Here is a 24,528-nt window from a genome sequence, read left to right on the forward strand (position 1 = left end):
GTAGGTCCTGTGGGAACCACTGATACTTCCCGTTTTCTGATCAGCAGCTTGCTGCCTCAGGCTTTCAAGAGTGCAGCAGGTTATCTGTGCCTGGAGCAGATCTTCCCTACAGGGTTCCCCCAACAGGCACCCAAGAGCTGTGCCATGTAAGGCCCAAGCTCCTGAGGCTCAGTTCCCTCTGGCGCTGGCAAGTTCTTCCCCCTGAAGATAGAGGACTTGGTTTGGTGTCTGTTTTGAAGCTGGTTTCCCAGTCTTCCTGCCCTTTCTCTTTGAAGGTTGGTCCATAATGTCAGGCTCCAACACTTCATTTTCACCCTGGGTCTTACCAGATCTGCTCTGGTTTTTTCACACACCTATACATGTATTCCCAGCATTATTGCATGGGGGTTCCTCTCTAACTCAGCCCTTGCTGGGTACTCCAAATAATTTCTAAGCAGGTGCTGTACAGGGAGAGCAGGCAACACCACAACACTATTGAGGCCACTAACCCCTTCCCAATATAAGGTCACCAAGGCCATTGGATGTTCCTGAGCTTGATTATCAGCACTGAGGACTGTATAGGTCTGTCAAAGGAGATATTGGTCTGGGGGCACCACTGGCTCAGCCACCAAGGTTATGCTGGCACCACTGTCCCTCAGGGCTTCCACCCTAATCCAATTTATATTTGGCTCTTGTCTGTATCTCACTAGGTTACTGGGCCAGACAGCCAGGGTAGCTACATCCATCCCTCTCTGAGACTAGAGTTGCCTTAGCATGATCAGGACTCACATGTGATCCCACCTGGAGAAGCGCAATTGCATTTACTGCAGGTGTGCTAGGGGCAATTATTTTGTTTTTACAGCTAGGGTCTTCTGTTCGGTGTCCAAGTGCCTTACATTCATGACACCAAGCCTTTTTGGGATTCCAGTTCTTACCCATTACCCACCCTTGGGCTATGAAAAGTTTCCGGGTCTACCTTTCGCAACAGGTTTTTGGGGGCCTGAAGAAGCCTCATTTTTCTTTTTTTCTTTTTGGTCACCATCTTTCCCTTGGGGGCTCTTTTGGGCCTCTTTCTATTGGTCACCCCATCAGTGATAGTTTTGGTCACCCTTGTTTTGACCCAGTGTTCTGCGTACTTCCCCCACTGTAGAGGAGAACGTAGACCAAGGTCAACCAGATGCTGTTATAACTTATCATTGTAACAATTACTTCAAAGATGCTCCGTCATAATTAAATTGTAAAGCTCTTCATAGTCATTCACATTGTTACCGGTTAACCAACCACCTAGTCTTTTCACTGAAAAGACAACAAATTCCACCTAGTTCTGACTCTGTTTTTTTAGTCTCCCTGAATGTAATTCTATACTCCTCAGTGGTGAGTCCAAAGCCCTCAATCAGGGTACCCTTCATGAGGTCATAAGACTCTGCCTCTTTCTCATTTAATGTCAGGAGTCTATCCCTGAATTTTCCTGCGAATAGTTCCCCCAAGAGAGAAGTTCGGTTTAGTTCTTCAGCTACTTTTCTTGCTACACAGGCTCTCTCAAAAGCAGGGAACCATTTGGTGATGTCATCACCTGCTGAATATTTAGGAATAATCCCTTTGAGGAGTTTGGAGTCATAAGAACCTTAACTCTCCCTAGTTATTTGTAAGCTGCCACCAGAGATAGGTCCTACATCCATCTCTTTTCTTTGCATTTCTATTTCCAGGTGCTGAGCCTCTAAGTTCACTCTCTTGGTCAATTTTTCTAGCATGAGGTCCTCAACTGAGGCGATCTTCAAAACACATTGAACAAAAATTAATTTTAAAAAGCATATCCCAGTGAAAATGTGTCTAAAGGACAAGGACATATCGGACAGGATTAGATCTGTGGCTTGGTCAGGAGCATAAATATATCATCTTCATATAGAATTGATTTATTTGGAAAGTTGCATCTGAAAGACAGTTATGTGCCTTGATTGAAATAAAAGAACAGATAGCGGTTATAGAGAGGGGAATTAGGACAGCCTTGCAGAGTAGCCCAATTAATTCCAACTAGTCCGATTAAAGAGACGATAGAATTGACCTTTGCTATGGCAAGGTGTAAATCTAGCTGACTTCACCAGCAAAGTCCTGGCCTATGCCAGCTCTGGCTAAGGTCTGGAAGAGGTAGCTCCGCTCCATCTGATATCTGATCTTAGACCTTTACTGTATAAGAGATATTACCAGTGTCTCTTCTGGTAATTCTTTGTACTACATAAAATGTACGCCAAGGTCCTTATGTGATTCCTGGATGATCAACAAGGAATAAACCGAGCCTGAGATTCATGTCTTAGAGATGGAATAACTTTGCACAGCAGCGGTGCTAATACTTTGGCCACAAATTTTTAATGAACATTTAAAAAATCATATGGATCTGTAACTGGGGCATTCTAGAGGGTCCTGGCACTCCCTCGGGATGTAGGATATCAGGTCCATGTTGAATTTCGAACCTTACCAGCCTATAGTATCAGATTCCTTTTAGGATGCATGTATCAATGCAACCAATATTGTGTTTCCTGTGTTATAACTACTCTAGAAAACCTATTTTGACCCCAGCTGGTGACAAGGTCATCCATCACCTGAGAAATGTTCTCTTCTATTTTTTCGCATTTTGAAAGGACTGTACCCTTAGAGCGCCACACTTGGAAGGTCGAAGACTGAACAAAGTGGTTTTAAGCAGTCTGCAAGTCACAGTAGTCATTACACAAAGTCTCATAATCAGGGCAAAGGATTCATCTATCTCTAGGTAATTTACAGTTACGGCTTAGAGAAAAGCAAGTGACTCACGTTGGTGAAATTGTGCTGCCAAGTGACTCCAAGTCTGCTTGTAATGTCTGTGTTTTAATTTGATTAGTAGAGATTCTTCAGCCTGTAAGAAGAGGGAATTTAGGTAATGTTTAGCAGTTTGTAACTAGTATCTAAAAGTGGTTGAAGGTTATGCATTGTGCCATATTGTTAGTGTTTTGGTCAAGTGCTCCAGACCAGCATTGCTCTTTCGTCACTTTGAATTTGTTATTGACCAAGTCGTGCACCAAGAGGCTCATTCAGGATGCTACCCCTACCTCCCACAATGTTTGTGCCAAGGACATGGAATCTACGTTTTCTGCATATATGTCCAAAGGTGAGATCTGAGACTTTCTTTATCCCTGTGTGTCCCATAACTTGTGGCATGCAAGAATAGTCAAAGGAAATATGGGACCTAATAAGTCAAGCGAGTAGATGCAGATTGCTACTTCCAAGATATTACACTGCACCACATTTCACAACAGAGGACTCTAAAGTCGAAAATTACTGATGCGGGAGGAGGTACAAGGTGGACACACATATATGTGTAGTCTTTATCAACTGGGTGTAGAAGGCACTGAATGTCAATGAGGTCATGTCATTCATGATGTAAGAAATGCATACCTCTGTTTAAGCCATTGCTTTGCAGTCACCGTTTTGATAGTGTTCCCTCTCTGTGAACATATAAATTAGACCATAAATGAGCAATCTAGAGACCCCTGAAATGAACCTTTGGTTGTTTGTGTACACAGCATAAACCATGTGCACGACTAAGACTCAGCCCATTGTTTTAAGCTTCACAAATGTGGAGCATACCTGCGGTGGGTCCATTCCTTTAGGTTCTTATGTGTGGGAGTATTTTCAGTGCAATAGGTATGGCCATACCAGACATTTAGGAACTTCAATTGAATGACATTTCATGACATTGTTAATCTTCCATGTGACTTCTACACACTACTGTGCCCATACAATCGCTCCTCAATTTTTCTGGACTAAATTTTTGACAAATATGTCTCCTGAATGAACACTGTGTCTGAGTATTTGGTATTGAGGTGGTGTAGGATTGTCTTCTGCTTCACGTAGTGTGAAAAGCTATTGAAATTCAAGGACACAATCATCATTGGCTTGGACCTCAGTCTAGGTTGGTGCTTGGTCACTGGAGCATTCACAAAATGGTGAAGTCTATACAATTAGTGCCCCCTTGTATTGGTTTATGATAGCTATCACAGTACTGGTAACTCCCAATGAAGTGCACAGCACAAGGCAAAGATAATCTATAGACTCATCATGCAGGGCGTGTGATAAATATTGCAAATCGCACTTAGCGCATATTTTTTTATCGCCGTCGATCGCTGGATCCTATCGCGGAGATAGCGCATTATTACCAACGTATATCTCCAATGTGATAAAAGATCCAGCGATAGCGGCAAAATCCACCCAAAACACACGTAAAACAGCAATAAAACGTTTACCGCTAACGTAAAGCTTGCTAATAGGCTGGAGAAGATTCAGCCTTAGAATCCATCCCCATTGAGGATAATGACTAAGTCAGGATTTTAGCAGGTGTAAAAATTCCTGCGATAACCCCAGTTAGCGCGACTTTTGTCATCGCTAACCGGGGCCGGGGCCTCATTGCTAATAGGCGTTGGGTCTGTTAGCAGCTGTTTCCAAGGTCTTTTGGTCGGGAACGCCTACTTTGCATGTCATTAGCGATGTAAATCGCTGACATGCAAATCGGCCCCCAAAACGGTCGCTTTCGCCAGAAAGCTGTCGCTAACAGCTGTTAGCGACAGCTTGCTGATAGGGCGATTAAAATATCGCCACTTTAGCGGCAAAAAGTGCCGCTAAAGTGGCAAAGACGCCCTTGCTAATATGCCCCTAAGTTTGTTGAGCCAGGGTATGCCAAAGTAAGGAAAATGTGAGGGGATGGCACAGCAGTAAGAATGTTAATATGACATGGGCAGTTGGAAAAAACACCTCTGGTCTTAGAGACCATGACAGTCACAGAGGGAAAGCAGGGAGGGTAATACCGGTGACCCAGGGAAGTGTTTCAAAGTGTCAACTAGCAGATTCCTTCAGGAAGCCAAGCAAGAAGCCAATTCTGTTCATGGAAGCGGGCCCCCCCCGGCAAGAAGGAATTCGCAATGCACTAAATGCTCTAAAAGGGATGCATTGCTACCCTCGTCTGACTCTATGATATTATGAGGATGTACGATAGATATATGGGGTAATCAACACAGGCTCATGTCCCTCAACATTTTTTAGTTGTCATAGCATCTCCAAGATCCATTACAGATAGCCAAATAAGCAAGGGGGTAGTCTCACCCACTGAGAGGACCATGACACATGTCATCCTAGTACTTGGATAGAGAAAAACTATGCTAAGATCTCAAGTCTGGGGAGATCATTTCAACTGACTAAACGATTCTGGTGTTACAGGATCAGAAGTTAAACTTATATAATGAATGAACAAAATAACTGTAACAAGACCATCAGTTGTAACATGCATAACATACTAATTGTGACTCAACAACACAACCACTGTCCTTCTCAGTCGAACATTCAGATGTCAATGAAAGAAAAGGTAAATATGAGATCAAGGAGGTTAGCATACAATGGTTCAGTTGCAAGGACATCATTTCAACTATAATTTACGTGTCTCTGTCTCTGTGCAGCAATTCCTCAGTTTTGTACACACCTGCACTAGTGGATTGGCATCTGTGATGCATAAGGGTGGTAGACATCTCTCTGCGCATCCTGGAGGGATGAGGGCCATCATTAAATGTCTGGCTTTGGAGAAGTGAATGAGTTGCCTCCATCACATGCTTGGATAATGATCCCAAAGAGTTCACAAAGTTCTCTGGTTCTTCTGGTGAGCAGTATTCCATTTTCTTGAGTTCAAGGATGATGACCATCAATGCTGGGCCCAAAAGTCTGTATTCAATGTGTAGCTTTTTCAGCCCATGGATCCTAGGTGGATTGGTGGAGGGCTGACTTCAGTGCAGTGACGGATTTATGGTGGTGCAACCAGTGCTGCCACATAGGACACCAAGCTCAGGGGGGTTATTTGTTTTAAATATCTAATGGAGTTAAATGCACCTGCTGCAGAGTTCCTTATGTCCTCAGCAATTTTCAGTCAATAAAGAAGTCAACAGAACTCTAGTGATCTGCTGTGGAGATCATAGTTTTGTCTAGTCACAGTTTTGACTCATCATAAAGTAGCCTAGAGGGCTAATGTCCATGCTGCACATATAGCATGCAGATCATAGAATTGCATTTTATGTGGATGAGTCAGTGAGTTTCTGCTTTTGTTACTATGATGCTTTTGTTACTTGCAGTTCATAATTTACAATCCTAACATAGCACAATGAGCTAGGAACTGGCATTAACAAGCTACATGTAAACTGCAAGGCATAGATTTATCATAATATTGTTATTCTTCTTAGTCTTGTATTATTTTAAGTTTGCTAAAAGAGTTTTTTTGGTACAAATAAATTCATATTAGTGAAACGAACACTGAAACACTGTTTTATGTTTGAAGTCCTGAGTCGGTCCTTCTCCAGACCATACACTCTTAAATATATTGCATAACATGATGGATGACATGTGACTGCTGCACCTTGTAGTGCTCATTGTCTTATGGAACACTTCCCATACTTTGCTTTATGCACTTGTATGACTCATTGACTCAGTATAATGTTTGTGGGATATAAAGTACTATGACACCCCACATCCGTATGAGTAGTTGCAGTAAAAAATATATATATATGAGGGAGGGTAAAGGAGGAATGAATAGCACTGCTAGAAGGTATTAGTGAGGGAATCCTTGAGGAAGGAGGTCATTTGGGGCAGCAACAAAGACTGTGCTAAAGGTGGCCCTGCTTCAGAGGAGGTGCAAAATGACACCAGTGATGTGGGAGAGACACATTCCTGACATGGGGCTCCCTGCCCATGCATTTTGGGAGACAATTCTAGAGTTTCACTTAGGTTGGAGGGCTGAGGCAGGGTTACATTAGGGTTTTCTTGGGTACACGTAAGGTATCTTCAGGACAGGTGATAGGTGAATCCAGTAGCTGGGACAATGACCTGCAGTTTGAATCCTTTCGACTAGCAACTGGTTATACTGAAGACTGCGTGATTGGGGAAAATGGGAATAAGCATTGATGTGGTTTTGATCAAAAGCACCAAATGCCACATGTGAGTGTTGAACAGGAGAAGAGACAATAACTAACCTAGTTGACCATAAAGCACGACCACATGGTTAAATGAACAGTCACCGTCCTAAACATCTGATTATGTTGCTCAAAGAATGGTTTGAGCCAAAACAACTTGGTTTCTGCTATTTCAGCAGATTTAGTAACACAAAAGTGTTGTGGTTGGTACCAGAGGCTACCAAGATGTCAAGGAGGATTATTCGGGGAGGATTAGTACTCCTAGTCCACCTCTTACAAAGCTTTAGTATCCTCACAAACATTTACAATTGATGTTTAGAAAGCTGTAAGTCTGAGTAACAATCACAGGGAAGATTAATTTCTTCATCAGGATCTTGAATTTGTCTTGATTGTTCTTCTCTCTAATTTTGCTTAGGGAAAGGATGTTTGAAACTGTTCCTTTGCTTATTACTTTCTCTGGTCTGCAGTGGATTTTGTGATTTGTGTTTGTTTAAAACTGGAAGGGACAGACCCTTTTTCAATTGAGGTTGATTGTGCTATCTGAAAAAAGTATTTTAGAGTATTTTTGAGGCCCCTTACTGGGTGGTGCTCTGGAAGATGTTAGATTGTTTGGATTTGCTGTCTCATCTTCCCCAGTTTTTCTTTTATAAGAAACACATTAACGGACTGAAGAACAAAGTATAGGACGGACCGTTTTGATATTTTCCAGGACAACCCTCTCTTTACCTTTTAACTCTTACTACATCTGCATGTCCTGCTTGTGAGTTATTTGTTGCTCTATGTTATGCGGTACAAAAGGGGGTGGTGATGGACGGAGCATCAGAACCAATCAAACACTCACACCCAGTCAACAGATCTGGGTTTGATCCATCACCATTCTTTAGCCCACTCTGCCACCCCAGTTCAGACATGGCCATATGCAAATCAGTCTTACCCTGTGCCTCATGGGAACAGTCCAGCCCGAACTGCCAAGCCATGCCTTCCCTGGACCGGAAACAAGCTTCCTAGGACCGGTTTCTGGCATTTCATTTTAAGAACGGTGATGGATCAAACCCAGATCTGTTGACTGGGTGTGAGTGTTTGATTGGTTCTGATGCTCCGTCCATCACCACCCCCTTTTGTACCACTTTGCTCGCCATAAGTTGGCAGGGTATGCTCAGACGTGAGTCCCTTGCTCACTTTACCACTGGATTCAAGCAAGCCTGGCTGAAGACGGCTGAAATGCCAGAAACCGGTCCTAGGAAGCTTGTGCCACATATGGTAGTATATCCGTATGCTGATCAAAGTATCAGAATCACAAATGGAAAAATAACATCTAAATTCCATGTATGTCAAGCACTGAACGTTTGGTATCAAATCTTGTATAAATATGTACTCTAGTAAAATATGTGATACCTAAAAATCAAAGTTCAGCTAATTCCTAGACGTTCCAACATTCAAGGTCCACATATACACACAGATAATAAGCCACATTGATGAACTTCAGCAATGTAATAGATGAGCAAGTTAATACCTTAAGTTGGCTACCTTTCCTGCATCTCATTTGATCAATGTAATACTGATACAGTAAATAAATAGGCTCTGAAACATGTCCTATATAGGAAATAACATAGGAGAAATATAACAAACGTAAGGTATCACAGTGTACTACCAATTAAATGTTTTAACAGTCTCATGCTAAATAAATGGTGTATGAATCAAGGTATATGAGTAGAGATATATGTTGAACATACACGTGTAAATAAATGGTTAACAGTACCTAGGACATATTAGTTATAAGTTAAATAAATGTGTATTGCTTTCCTGCATACATAACACACATAGCTAGTTATGCCTAAGTAACAATGTACCAAATCATTGAATTTTGGCTTTTGCCACTTTTCAGGTGACCAAGGATATGGTTTGCTGCCATGGGTTATCACCCCCATATCAAAATTCTCAGATAGATGGGCAGAAAATATATAAATTTGCTCTGAACACAGCCAGAAATGTTGTTGAGCACATGCTTGGGATCCTAAAGCTCCGTTTCCGTTGCTTAGACAAATCATACAGAAGACTTCTGTACTCATCACCTATGGCTTGTAAGATAATTTTAGTGACTACAATATTGCAAACCATCTGTCTGAAGACATTTAGTCTTTCAATATTACACATCTGTCCAAAGATAAATGTGCCATGGGCTCTGGGAGCCAACCTCTGGTAGCCCCTGTCCCCCGCTCAGGCAGCACTCATCCATGCTGCTGTGGGAGCCAGCAAGGTCTCTCTTCGGGCAGGTGCTGCAGTCTGTGGCAGCCGCCTGCTGTCCCCAGACATGGGCAAGGGGGGTGGGGCAGCTGACCACAGCTGGAGTAGTACTATGGCACTCCCCCATCATCTTTGTGCTTGTGGGGGTTGGCGGATAGGGCCCCAGCCCCCTAGTAGGAGTAGGCCTGATGGATGGGGTTCCTGAGCGTTTCCCCACTGGCAAACAGATTAAATATCCTTGTGACAACCCCCGGGCCCCGGCCCACCCTGAGGATAGTTACGGGATGGGTCAGGAAAGGACAAAGATTGCCAAACTTAAAAATTTGCTATCTTGGCCACAGTTGGGCCAATTTGAAGTGCATGAGTTCAATTTACTCCTGGTTGTGAGTTCTAGTTACTACGGACAGTGGCAACAACCTACTTACCTCCAAAGCAGTGCGGTCCTAAAAGAGCTGGTTCTCCTAGCTCCCTGCATGCAAAAGTCCAGGGCTTTCCCCCAACTGGTTCTCAGGGGTATAAGGGGGCCAGCCTCACTGGGTCTTGGGAAGACCTACTAGTCCTGGGGTCAACTGGGCAGAGTCCCTAGTCCCTTAATGGCATCAGGGGTCTTCCTTCTAGTTGTCCATGGTGGTCCTAGGGTGCAGCAGTGAAGCACAGACAAATCACCAGGCAGGTGAAGTTCTCCCCCTTATACAAGAGTTTTTTAAAGGAGAGAGGAAGGTGCCAGTAGTCAGGTACTCCTGGCTAATCCTAGGTTGCCACGTCACATCTCCATCTCTGTCCCAAACATCCTGCATGGCATTCTGGGACAGTCACTGGTCACATCTGCTCCTGAGATCTCAGCTCCACCGATCACTGCCATCACTGCCAGGGTCTTGCACACTAAGGGCCTTATGTTTGAGACGTGATGCATGCCTGCATGAAAACAGCGATGCGTCACTTCTCAGGGCACCCTCCTTGCGACCGGATGAATGCTTCATATTTACTGTATGCAGCATCATGTCGAAAGGAGTTACAGATAAGTTAGTATTTCTGACTTATCTGCAGGTGCAAAAGTGACACATTCCTGGGGTGTGTCTGAATACAGATGCAACTCAAGCAATGTTCCTTTCACATGGTGCAAGCCCCATGTGAAAGGGCCAGTGTCAGTCTTACGCCTGCTGTGAGGCAGGTGTAAGATATGGACGCAATGGCGTCCTAGAAGTGGCGCACTGAAATCTCATACATTTCAATGCACCACTTCTACTAGGCTTTTTGCGGGGGAGCACCCACCCTGCATACATTATACCGGGTTCAGGTATAATATGGCACAGGGGTTTACAAAGTGATGCATCTCACTAGATGCATCACTTTGTAAATAGGGAGCCACATGACGCATTTTTTATGCTCCTGGTGCGTCATAAAAAGAGAGCCACCGGTGGTGTATAAGTGACACAAGACCTCATAAACAAGGCCCTAAAAGTTCAAAGGGAGCCCCCTCCTAGGTTAGCTTCAATTGTCTGGGCTTCATCCTTTGTTAAGTGGGCTTGGGCAGGCCCTCCCCTGGTTCTGACTGACAGCTGAGTGATTGATGCAGATCATTCCACTCCACACCTTTCCTACTCAGGAGCTCGGTGAAGTATTGTTAATTGCTATCTTTGCATGGGAAGGCATTTGTTCCTGCCACTATAGAAAAATTTAACTAACTGGGCACAGCAGGGTGATAAAAGTTCTAGGTTCTAAGCCTGAGCTGAGCCAGAGAAATATGACCATTCTGGATGACCCATAAAGTGTACAGATATCATTTTGGTAATTTCTGTATTGATTTTCCTGCATGGGTTACACCCCAATTCAAGATGTCAATGGTGTATGTAGGCCATCTTTGTTCCCTCTGTTTTTGAATCTATATTTCATTTGGGTGATATTGGATTTGAATGTTTAAATTTGCTGCAATTACATCTGATTTGTATAATTTCTCCAAAGGGTATATTTTTAATCACAGAAGTTGGATGTGCACTTGTTGCATGCAGTGTACTGTTTCATGCAGTGGGCTTCCTAAACATAGTGCTTTGTATGGCATTCCTCTCTACATAAAAAAGAGATGAAGAAATGCCATTTCTGTGTTCCTGTACTTAAGTGTCAGTCTAACGTTGTGAGGATTTTCATTAAGAAGGAAGTAAAATTCCAACAGTTGATCTACTGAACCCTTCCATAGGATCATGATGTTGTCTATATACCTCCCCCAGAAGTCAATAGAGTCCATCCAGAGGGAGGCATATTGGCTCCAGGCATGCTCAAGCTCCCACCATCCAATGAATAGGCCCACATAAGAGGGAGCAAACTTGGAGCCCATGGCCATGCCCTGCACTTGATGATACCAATTGCCACCATCTAAAAGATATTTTTTGACAATATGATGTCAATCATTACAATTAGCATTTCATTGTGTTCTAGATGGTCAGCAGTGTGTGTACGAAGAAAGGACTGCACCGCCGTGAGCCCAAAATGCTTCTGTATACAGGTGTATAGACCTGTGACCTCCATTGTCACAAACATGAGGTCCTGGGGCCAAGGGACTCCTTCAGATTTGTGTAGTATATCAGTACTGTCCTGTATGTAAGCCGGTAGATTCACTACAAATGGTTGTAGGAACGGGCCCGCATATTGTGACATCTGTTTTGTAGGGGAATCAATTCAGGAAATGATGGGTCACCCAGGGGGAAATCCCTCCCCCTTGGGAATTTGAGGCAAGATTAGATGCATGGATAACATGCCTGTTTTACCGATAGATAAGCATATTCCTCATCAGTGATGAGACCATTTCCTCTCCAGTCAATTAGTCTACTGTTTATATGGGTGATAGGATTTTTCATGGGATTATTTGTGATAAGTTCATAGCAACTGGTGTCAGCAAGCTGCCCATTGAAACCCTCCAATATAATCACTCATGTTTATGATAACAACGTTTCCACCCTTATCCGCAATTGTATCATCCCTACTGAGATCATTTAAAGTGTCCCCCTTCATACGAGATTTTGGTTATTGTTGAATCTAGTGCTTCATTTTGTGTTTTACATCAGGGCATATATAGCTTTAGTGAACCTTTCCCTAATTTGATCCATATTTTTTTCCTGCCACTAGGTGTAAACTTTAAACAGGATTTGAGTCCACTATATATTTGCTAATCCTCTGTGATATTAAGCTCATCCATGATTGTACTAATATCAATGCAATCGTCACCCGGAAGGGACAATATATCATGTAGATCAGATATTGTATGCATCGATGGTTGTGCATGCTGAACATTAGACAACCATGTCACAGGGTTTGTATTGAAGAAATCCTTTTATTTGAGTAAACATGTAAACTTATACAAATCAATAATAAGTTAACCGGATCCCCAGTTTGGGTGGGACAAAAGCCCAGGCCTTTCTCCAATACATGACACTCTGGTGCTGATAAGGGACGACTAGACAGATTGACAATGGCGAGTTCATTCAGTTGTGGGTCTCGATGTTGGGTGCCTTTAATTCTTTTTCAGGTGTGTTGTTACCCCCAGTGGTGTGTCTTTCTTTTCCTTTTTTTCATCCCCCCCTTCTGGTCTTTGCTCTCTTTTTGTTATTTTGTTTCCTAGATGCAATCATTCCATCCCCACCAAAAAAGTAGATCGAACTTGTGGGATGGCTGTATCTGGAATCCCCTCCTGTAAAGTGCTACTCTCAATTGAGGTTAAGGAGCTACTGCTGATTGATATGGAATCATTTGTATCCTCCCTGCTTCTTTTTTCTTCGCCTGATGGTTTTAAATTATTTTTTACAGGCGAAGGTATACATTCTTCCTTCTCTGTATTCAGTATTGTCACGTTTGATCTTCCTCAGCTTCTTATCTCATAAATATATTCAATGATCTTCATTTACTTTATCAAAAATTTCTTAATTCTTTGTGACTACTTCTTTTAAGTTAGAGGTTTCAATGTGTCCGCATTCAGACACATTGCCAGCTCAAGTTGCTTACCCACACCTACAAGGCACTACACTTTCAGGAGCACACCTAGCTCACACACCAGCTAAACTTCCACCAACCAATCATGAACCTCCACTCTAGATCACTTGTACTAACCCCCACGCTGTATATCGATTTGCGCAAGACAGGAGGTAGGCTGTTCCCCTACATGGCAGGCTACACCTGAAACAACAACCCCAGCAAATCATAACAGCTTTGTCAAATATGGATTTGTGATAGAAACTGTGAAATTGTCTCTTCAAGTAAGCCTACTTGCAGAGCATGCACCTACTCAACACCTGCATACCTTCTTGGGTGACAAGCTGACCCTCAACAAAGCCACAATAACTACATTTACATTATATCACATATTTGACTGCCAAGCCCTAACACAATCACACTTGCATCATGGTGCAATGGGACCTGCATTTGAACTGGCATATCAGCCAAGTTTCCAAGGGCCATGCATGATTTGCTGTTCCAGTCCAGGTTTTTTACTTTGTATTTTGTGACATTTAGTCATGTTCTGTAATGGAATAAATAACACTACAAGTCCCACTCTTCAAACAAAATACATTGACTGGGGCAGCACATCACGCATGGGCCTGGGAAATTTGGCAGGGCTGGACTGGGCAGGAAAAAGTTTGTATTACACAAGGAAAGAACAGTTATCTGAAAAGATAAGTTAACATGTGGGGCATTTCTGTCTTTTCTCTTTCCCTTTCATGCTGCTCAGAACAGCAAAGTGTGTTGCTTTTATTGCGCTGCATGACAGTTTGATAATATGTGGTCCCTTTTTTTCACTCACCCTGTAGTTCTTGCTGGTCTCTACTTCAGCACTGTTATGACCTTCCACTCCAGCTACCAACTCTGTTGGAATGAGGAATGCTACCTGCTCGCCCAATGGATCCAACTCCTCCTGGACATCAGGTCCTCCTCTGGTCCTCATGGCTGCATTGAGGTTCCTGGACAGTTTTTCTTTGACCCTGCGTTTGTAGTTGTGCCACCTCTTCTTACATTCCAGTACTGTCCTTTTTATTTGTACAACACAGTTTATCTTGTCCATTGTAGATTGCCAAATGGCATCCTTCCTTGCTATTGGCAATTTTGAAGTGAAAAATAAGAGGTGTGCTTTCTTTGTCACCTCACTGATCAGTATCTGGTTCATGATTGAAGTTGCTCTTCCTCTTCCTTTTCACCTGGGATTCATCTTGATCATCTATGTTAGGGTTGTCACACTCCTGGTTCCCTTAGGCTCCTTCCATGCTTCTCTGTATTGAAGATTATTGGTTGTGTAGATTGCATTGCTTTTTCTAACATTCCTGCGCTGCAAAGCACTCCTACAAGATGCAATGCTGATCTGCGGCACATAAAGGCGCTTTACGACATGCACATCGACTTACTGTCACGTAGGTAGTACTTGCGTTGCGGCACTTTGCTCCTTTCTCTGAACCATTGCATCAAAAATTGTGATGCATGTCAGGACCTTTCACCATGGTGCGCCGTCACATAAATATGGCGCATCCATGGTGCAGGGAAATGCTGTAAAACAGTGCAGAAATGTTTGACACAAACCTGCACAGCGCAGTGTTGGGTCAGTAATGATACAAAATGCCCCCTGTTACTTATTTTTGACACGAGCCAAAACAAAACAAGCGAAAGACAAGTCTACCATTGGGTTACCAATTCTGGGGCAGATTTACAAGCCCCATGCACCACTTTTGCGTCACTTTTCCCATGTTAAAAGTGATGCAAGTGGCTTGTAAATCTGCCCCTCTGTCTCCACCGAATGTGTGGTCTGTTTGGAGATTATCCCACAGGCGAAGGAAGAGGACTGACTTTAGGTTCTTCAAGGCACCCACGTGCTAATGAATTGCCCCAAAGGATAGGACACTGAGCTGGTGTTCCCCCAGGAATGTAGGACTCCAAAGCTCGTGTTCCTCTTGTATATTTGATGATACCGCGTTGTTCTCGGAAACACTCCTTTTTATGCCCTTTATGTCCTGAGGTTTACTGTGTTTTACAGTTTGTAAAATCTCCCCTTGGCAGAAAGAGGGGAAGTTGCGTCCATTCTCCTGCGCCAGCCGTGTTCTCGCCCTGCCATTTGCGCTTGGCCTATAGGCCTGAATTGCTCTCAGCTCATTCATTTTATGATTTCGTACAAGGATCCTTTTCTCCAACATAATGAAGGCATGTGCCATGAATCATCCATTCCTACCAATTAATTATCTCTTTTATGAACAGACCTTCCAAGCCAAGAATCTTCCTATGCAACCTAGCTTCTCCTTCATTCTGAAAGGTCATCTGTAATTATAAACGTGCTTCCAGCCCACTATGTCAGGAAATTAATTAGAATTGTAAGATGTTGTTACAGTGAAATGTACTTTTTCTTAGATTCCCTTGGGTGCTTTTGTCTGCTCTCTGCCTCACCTTCTCCCGTTGCGTCCCCCTCCTGTAAAGCCTCTTGGGTTTCATTTTTATTTATTCTCTCACTTTTAGCAAGTTATCAAGTTGATAGGCTGTAAATGGAGCAGTAGGATGACAAGACATGTCATTGCTTATGAGTGGCACATTTAATTTATGAAATAAAATCACAACCTAATACTGAGTGCTGGAAAAATCCCTGAGCCCTTTTCGCAAGTAAACAACGTCTGTTATGTCACAGTATAGTGACAGGTTCCACCTGACTACATTGGTTGAACCTGCAGTAAAAGTTTGTTTGTCAACAGGAGTGAGGTCGAATTGCCAGCGTGAGCATTTGCGAATTAATTAGTGACTGAATGGATCAATGAAACATTGCATCAATGAATGGGATACACAGATGCTTGTTGCTCTAGGTGAAGTGAAATATAGTGAATCTTCCACAGCGTAGTGGCAACCTTGGCTGCTTGCATGGTCAAGTTTGGCTTCTTCCTGATGCTGCTATCCTGCCTCTTCGGCATTTCCTATGTAGCTGCAAACTCAGGTGCTGTTTTGAGTGCCGAATGGTCTGCTATGAACAGGTCCACTGTAATTATTCGATTTTGCGGCTGTGGCATTTTCTGGATTTGCCGCATTTGCCACATGATCCATCATCTGCTGCATAAGCTGCAGATTTTAGCATGAAAAATGATTTGTTTCTAGCTCAAATGGATTAGAAGCTACTAACACGTTGTAACAAGCCGTGACGTAGTGGAAGTCCCTTAGCAAAGGTTGATTAGCTACCTTTCAGATGCTTATTGTCATATTTAGGTGTCAAACTGGTATTAATAAGATGAATCCTATGACCAAACAGTGCTACGAAGAGTGACAAAGACAAACTAATGAAGCAATATCATCACAAAATGCGCTGTATTACACTGCATATTTTGCCTTGTATTGCAGCATAATTCAATCAACGCTGCCACATAATTTGATCTTCCCTTGCTGAATAAGTTCAGTAGACCTGGCCATGACCCAACCATATCCTGTTGATCCAATTAATGTTGCAGACTACTGCAGTATGTGGTCTATTTAAAAATGTTTTCCAAAACTGTTTTGTTTTCCAGTCCGGCCGTATGTTCAGCTAAACAAACATAAGACTCAATGGTCGATGCATAAAGCTTTATTTCTAGGTGTGTTTCAAACGTATGCTTTAAAAAATTGTACTATGTGTATGCATGCATTATGTTTAACACTCAATTGTGTAATCCACATACGTAAGCATCGAAAACATCTGGCTAAGAATACAAGTTAGATGTACATTACATAAATATTTATTTCTACTTAAGTCATAAAAGGAAAAGGGAAGACAACAAAAAATAGGTCACCATGTGTTTTCCAGGCTCATCATAGGATGTATTTATTGATATTTGTAATAAAGTTGATCATTGTTTGGGGTGAGTAGTTGCCCACTTCAAGGAATAACTGCATTATGTTGTTAGGTGAATCCCACAGCCAGTGAAATACCCTCAGCTCAGTTTCCTGGTAGCTATGGCACAGAGCAGAAAGGCTTAATTTGAGGAAATGTGTAAATCATTTATGCAGAACCAAAACAGTAATAAAGTCAAAACAGCAAACAATATAAATGTGAAGTAAAATTTAATAGACAAACTTACTGTCCCTAAAAATGTAATACAATTCAAACTTTACAAAATTTTTGGAATTTTAATACATAGGAAGAACTATTTTTGAATGACTATTCTAGCCATTTCCTATCAAACGTTTTAGTTTAGAATTTATATTCTGCACTTTGCCATTGCACTTTGCCATTTTCTGAAATTCAGCTTCAGCCCTGCCAGTGGGTTCCAGTCAATGGAAGAATATGCATACTTTAATTACACATATGGTCCACTTTTTAAAAAAGAAAGACAACCTCACGTTGGCGACAAGGTGTACTTAGAGATGACTAATTAATATTTAAAAGAAGAGCTGCCCACCTGTCAAAAGGGGTTATTTTGAAAGATTTGACAGCAAGTTTTAGGCTGCTGTAGTCAGGCTACATATTGTAGACCCGAAGTCATGTTACACAGACCAACCCAGTGAATGGCACCATGGGTAAAGCAGACCAAAAGTGGTATTTAGTTTTCAGACCCTGGGTTTATTTTGTTTCATAGGCAAGTTCCTATGTCAGTCAAGGGTAGGTCCTTTTAACCATGTTTAACAAGGGAGCACAGGTACTTTACTCCTGTTTAGCAGGGTTAAAGTTCACAGAGTTCAAAAACTTGCTAAAAGAAAATCCAGGAAAAGGTAAGATTTGCTACAGTATTTTTTGAAGTTTTACAATATCCAAAATGAAATATGCAAAAACCTTTAAGACATTAAATATAATTATAATTACACTAATGTTTGAAGAAAATAAGTGAGTGAGGAAGTTGAAGAAAGTATTACTGCACATATTGCAATAATGAGATTTATGATAAAAATTGGCAAATTAAACCAGCTGATATGTATTGGTAAAAAATGGCCCACCTTTAAAGGAACATGTGGTTTTTGGCACTGTAGGCTCCAAAATGTAAGTGTTATTCAGCAGAAAATGGTAATTGGGTAGTATTTCTTGCACCTGATAAATTCCAACTCGGTGGAGTTAGATTTTTTTAGGTACAATAAATATTACACCAGTTACAGGGTTTCTCATTATGAGGGCCTTTGGCTTTGTTTTTCAGGATGTGAGTTCAAAAGTGTACTGAGAACATTATTTGTGTAATAGAAAAACATGATTGTAAACTTTCAACTTTAAATTCTACAGTTTTCAAAGCCTTCATTATTACAAAAATAGATGTACTGCTCTAGTGTACATGAATATCATAAACATATTTTGCAGAAGCATATTAATAACAGCATCTCCTACAAAATGCTTGTGTACACCAGGGACGTCATTTAGGGGTTGACAGGGATATAATATTTTTCACTATTAGTGTTGTAAAAATGGAGTTCAAATAGCTGAAATATGACCCTATCCGGCAGCTGAGATGTGTAAAAATGCTTTTAAAGTATGCTGTGTGCGTGCTTGTGGGTGACAGTATGTTTAGGTGAGCGTGTGTGTAAGTGTGAATGTGTGTTCATATGTAAGTATGTGTATGTGAGTGGAGTGGAGTGAAAGTGAAGGTCAAAGGGGGAGAAATGCCACATCTGCTACCCCTACCAATTTGGGGGAAGTGATGTACATGTTCTACACACTGGAAAAAAAGCAAAATATCCACCTGTATAGCAGCTCTTCTGTATAGTAGATTTGCACATCTGAATCTCCTCCTTGGCAAATCCTCTCCCCAGTTATTAGGTCTGCCTTTATAGTGCAGCTCAATGCAGACCTTATGTAATCAACTAAAAAAAATATTTTTTAAAGCAATTCTGAGGGGCGCAGGCACTCCCCACATGTAGATCTTCTCTTTTTTCTGAGAACAAGGTGTATGGTACTGCTGAAGTAAAGTACTTGATTTGCACTTTTTGCATTTGGGAAAGTATACGCTCGAATCAGTATGACTATGTTGGCTTTGGATGAAAGGCCAATGATAAAGGCTGTAGATAGGCCTGATTCATTTAATGGGAAAGGTAATTCCAAATGACATAGGGCTGATATTTTTATTATGAAAAATTAGGAACAAGATAGTAGTCCAGGGGCCGTAGTATATATATGTTACATTTTCTTGTTTGTACCGGGAACACCTTTTTAAAGATGCACCTGGCTCAAACAAGGAAAATACGCCATAGTAGGATGAATGCACTGCCTCAGGGCAGCCACAAACTCATGCTGCTCCCAGGGTAGCCTATTCATGTGAAAAACAGAGCGGCTGCTTTGAAGCTGCTCCGTGTTTTAGTGTGCAGGCCTGTACTTTTAAGGGGGATTAGAGAACTCTTGCAGGTGGGTGTAGTGAGTGACTGCATCCGCCTGCAAGGGGATGACTGGGGGGTTCATGGACTCCCTTTCCCCGCTCCAGATGGCTGCCTTCAGGGGGCTCACTGATAGTGTGGCACCTTGTAGGTAACGTACTATCAGTGCGCCTCCAGTCAACTTATTTGCCGCTTAACCCACATCTGTAATACGGTGTGGGTGCAGAGGCAAAGGCATTCCCTAATTTGCATGAGGCCACACCCTTATGCAAATGAGGGAATGTCCACTGTTGATATCGGTAGCACTTTATGTGCACCAGAACTTTCGGTATTACAGAAGGAGATGCAGAAGCATCTGTGGCCCCTTTTGTTAAACCAAAGGGCCCGAGGGCGAGCAAAGTGAGTGCAAATGCCCGTTTCACACCCAGGGCATGGAATGCTAATTTTGAAATGTATATGTTAATAGCAACATACTTTTTTATTACTACATCTTGTAAAGGCATGTAGACAGATATTTTGTCAAATGTAATCTCACTGTTTACCATAAGGGTTTAGTGTGCGTTATACACACCGGGACGTTGGTTCAGTCTACCTCAGCCATTGGTTTGTTTTGGTGTCATTCATATTCTGCTTCTGCAGACAACAACATACTGCATGCAAGATTGCGTTATCCCTATTAAGTCACTGGCTCTGTTGGCATATGGGTCTTTGTATTTTGCCTGATTAAATGCACACATTTGAAAATGAGTCTGCTTTAGTTTCAGGGTTGTTGATGCCCCCTTTCATTTATTCTCTTTTTTATTTATTTCGGAATTTGCGGCAGTTCCACAGTGCTAGTGTTACAATGCTCCTTGCTTGACGCTTATTTCATTTGCTGCACACAGCATCCAGTGCAGCCACGGCTTCTTAGCCTGGTGGGTATCTTGGTGTGGTATTGTCCTTTGTTTATAATTATTCTAGGATTCCAAGGTAGCCAGCACATTTAAAGCAATATGTCTATTTTTGATTGGTGCAACTATGATACAATAAGCACAATACTATTCCAAGATGGCCACTCACTGTGAACTGGGTGTTCATCTAGTAATGGTACTGAGTATAGGGTAGAAGTGTTCTATTACTCAAGGATGGATGACATTTTTCTTCTTCATATATTGGCGGTGTTGGAACTTTAAAAGATTAATACAATATGCACAATACCATTCTGTGAAAGCTGCAGCTGCTATATTTATATTTATTTACTTATTGTTTTATTGCAAGCATCCGACTGCCACATTTAGACGGCACATTTTTTCTTTCGCCCACTATATTCTTTTCATTTAGCTGCATAACCATGTTTTGTTTGCATGTGTATTTTTCTTACATATGGGTGAGTGGATGAATGCAAGAATAGGTTAGCTGGTGGATAAATGGATGCATGAGGGATAAGAATGAAAGAAAATATGTACATTTGGTGAGTTACTGAGGGGAATATGCTCAAGGATCTATCGCCGAGTTAATGGCACTTTATCGCAGCCAAAGTAGCAATAAACTTATCGCCCCAATCACAAGCTGGTGTAAACAGCCCACAGTTTACCTACGATAGCAGCTGCAAATAACATCGCCACCGATGACCCCCACAACTATCGCTAATGAGAAGCGTTACCGTGCCAAAAGCCGTGACAACACCACTCCACAACATTCACAATGACCAGCCAGAACTGCGATAAGAACACAAAACAGGCGATAAGGCGTGTTAGCAGCAGGAAAATAACACCTGCTCTGACCTAGTGCAAAGTCGGACCACAGCCTGCACCACAAAAGGGAGCATAGCCCACACCCACATCAGAAGGGCAACAGATGCACCCGGGCAACTGAACATGCAGCCCGAAAAGCCGAATAGGCAACAACACCCACCACCACCACCCCCAGGACCCCCCCTCCCTGGCACCACCCCCAACAAAAGACATGTAACATCAGCTACACCTAAACACGTCCAAAATAATCCACTTGATGTCGCACAATCACAACTGGTGACATGCATGTGTCGTCACAAAAATGAGCATCACACATTCACTTTCGAAGCCACATAGCGGCTCCCCTCGGGACAATCTGTAGGTCACAGCCTGCAAGACAAAAATCATGATGAGAAGGTGTGTCCTGCGCACATCAAAGGTCAGAGAGAGAGCGAAGGAGAGAGTGAGGAATAGAGGGGGAGAGAGAGAGATAAGAAGAGAGGGGTACAGAGAGAGAGAGATAAGAAGAGAGGGGGAGAGCGTGATAGAGAAGAGAGAGAGCGAGGGAGAGAGAAAAGAAGAGAAGGGGAGAGAGAGAGAGAAGAAGAAAGGGGGAGAGAGCAAGAGAGAGAAGAAGAGAGGGGGAGAGAGGGAAAGAGTGTTGCGCCTGCGCACCCAGGCCACACTGCTCACCTGCTGCCAGCCGTGTGTCTCCAATGACTTGCCGGTATGTATAGCAGTACACCAGGTCACACATCTGAGACAGAGCCATCATCTGAAACAGAGTCCAGATACATGATTGGCACAGTGCACACAATTGCACAAGACAACATCACCTGCCTGTCCATGCACACACAGGCAGAGGCACGCCAGCCCCTCCCGCTGCTCATCGTAGCATGCCCGCCCATGCTCACCCAGGCCTCACTGCTCACATTCTGCCACCGGCGTGTAGACAGGAGTTCCCACCACGTGCCGCTTCAAGCAACAAGCCCGGGGCCTGTGGACACGACACCCTCGGCCCGAGCTGCCCGCTGGCTCTGGCCTACACTTTGGTCCAGCAGGGCACACAAAACCTGAGCTGTCCGGACCGCCGGGACGGGGAATCATCGCAGGCTCCACACCCACTCAGCAGCATAAGGCGCCACTGACTCAGTGCACCCAAAGTCACCGTCCCGTGGCGGGTGGCCTGTGCTGGCCGCAATGCTCTGTGTGCCACTAACCCTGTGCAATGCCAGTCAGCGCCACGTGGTGGTAGGCCCATGACGGCCGCAAGGATTCGGGTGCCACTAACCCTGTGCAAGGCCAGTCAGCGCCAAATGGTGGTAGGCCCATGACAGCCACAAGGCCTCGGGTGCCACTAGCCCTGTGCAACGCCAGTAAGCGACATGTGGTGTGCAACGCCAGTCAGCGCCATGTGGTGGTAGGCCCATGACGGTCGCAAGGCCTCGGATGCCACTAACCGTGTGTGCAACAACTCATGTGCCCTTTATGATTGAGAGTCGTGGAGCGTCCGTCATCCAGTCACCACCGGCAGAGGAGAATGTTGGCAGAGCCACATGGCCTGTGATGCCTTTGCCGGATGGGTGTGGTGTGTGTGCAAACCTGCCCTCAGGGAGTGGCCGTGACATGCTGACAACTAGACCAGTGACCTGCACACCACCAGGGTGTACGCCTGGGATGGGTAGCAATGAGGGCCCCCCTCGGAGCGTAAGCAGAGTGGTCTGACCTGCCGTAAGCCAGACCAGCGCAGGGCCTGTAAAAATGACTCATGGACTCTGGGTGTGGTTCAGTCCGTGTCCAGACATGTGTCCCTGTTGTAGTGTACACTGGACCTGGGACACAATATGCAATGTAGCACCCTCTGACTGGCATCCCACAGGATGAGCATCATTGACGCAAGGGAAATCACTGTCCCTACATTCATCCACACTTTCATACATGAATGATGAAAGACATGACACAGCAGTGCATCACTGGATGTTTATTGCACATCCAGTGCAGTTCTGCAGCTGGAGTGGTACAGGGCAATGCCGAGCACACTACACAATATGGGTATGACAAGTACTGCGGAAGAGGAAGGGTACAGTCCGCAGTCTGGTCGCTGTGTCATTAGTCATCAAACAGGCTATGGCAGTCCATGTCGCTGTCCAGGGTGAGTGCATCAGAGTGTATTGGGGGTCAGTGGACGGTCATGAGGCCATGTGCGGCACCAAGCAGAAACAGGCCAGGTGGCAGAAATGAATGCTAGTGCCTCCTGATCACAAACCCGTCCACTTCCACGTCCCCGTACGTGTGCTCTGCCCCACCTGTGGGTGTTGCAGTACCGGCTGAGGCACTGTGTGCCACTGACACATCAGGTGCTGGAGTGGATACATCTTCCGCACTGTGAGGCAATGGGTTACGTTACCTAGAAGGGTATACCCAATTACTGTCCCTGGGACCTGGGTGTATAGTGGTACATTGAGAAGGGGTCCCAGTACTCGTTCATTAAAAACAAGAATTAAATAGGAAGAAAATATAAACATGAACGAAGTCAGTCAGTCAAATGGGTACACTGTTATTTAATCACAATGAACCTGTAGATTTTATCTTACATAAACATTGCATCATTCTATTCCAAGAGACGTTGATGCCCCAAACGGTGAGGGGGAAGGGCTGGGGAAGAGGATTGGTGTATTTGCGTGCGGGGATAAATAGGGATGGAGTACAATGCAGGTCAGGTGATCCTTATCAAAGACAAGTATAAATAACTGGCTTCCACATAGAGCCACAGTTGAAAGAACAAATGTTAACAATTATTCCATCGCCATGCTTAAAGAGCCTTCATGAGCGTATTCTAACTGATGCATGTGCTGGAATATATGGCGGCTGTCGACGTTTCGACCCCAAAGCGTTCTAGGCATCGGTGAAAACCTTATATGGGGTCTTCCTCAGGACAAAGGGGATGAGTAGGGGGGGCAAGTACCTAGGGTATGGACAAATGCGTGAGATCAATTAGCGAGAACATAAAAAAATTAAATAAATAAAAAGGACTGCGTAAAAAACAAGGGTTTACCATGAAGGAAGTATCATGGCGAGTATTTCATGGTAAAGTGGGCGCGTGGACTCCACCTTGAGGAGAGGGGGCGCGGCAAAGGGAATCCCTGAAACAAACAAGGGAAAAGAAAACCGGGCTCAGAGACCTCGGAAATGACAATACATCACGGGCAGTGTAACATGGGTGAGGTATTCCAATACCTCAACCAGAAGCATCCGAGACTACCAACGATATACGCACATTCTTAAGATACATAAAGACATGAACAATCCACCGGGACGCCCCATTGTGTCCGATTACGGTTCGATTTTGG

This window comes from Triturus cristatus, chromosome 11 (genome assembly GCF_964204655.1).
Source record: "Triturus cristatus chromosome 11, aTriCri1.1, whole genome shotgun sequence".
Lineage (NCBI taxonomy): Eukaryota > Metazoa > Chordata > Amphibia > Caudata > Salamandridae > Triturus > Triturus cristatus.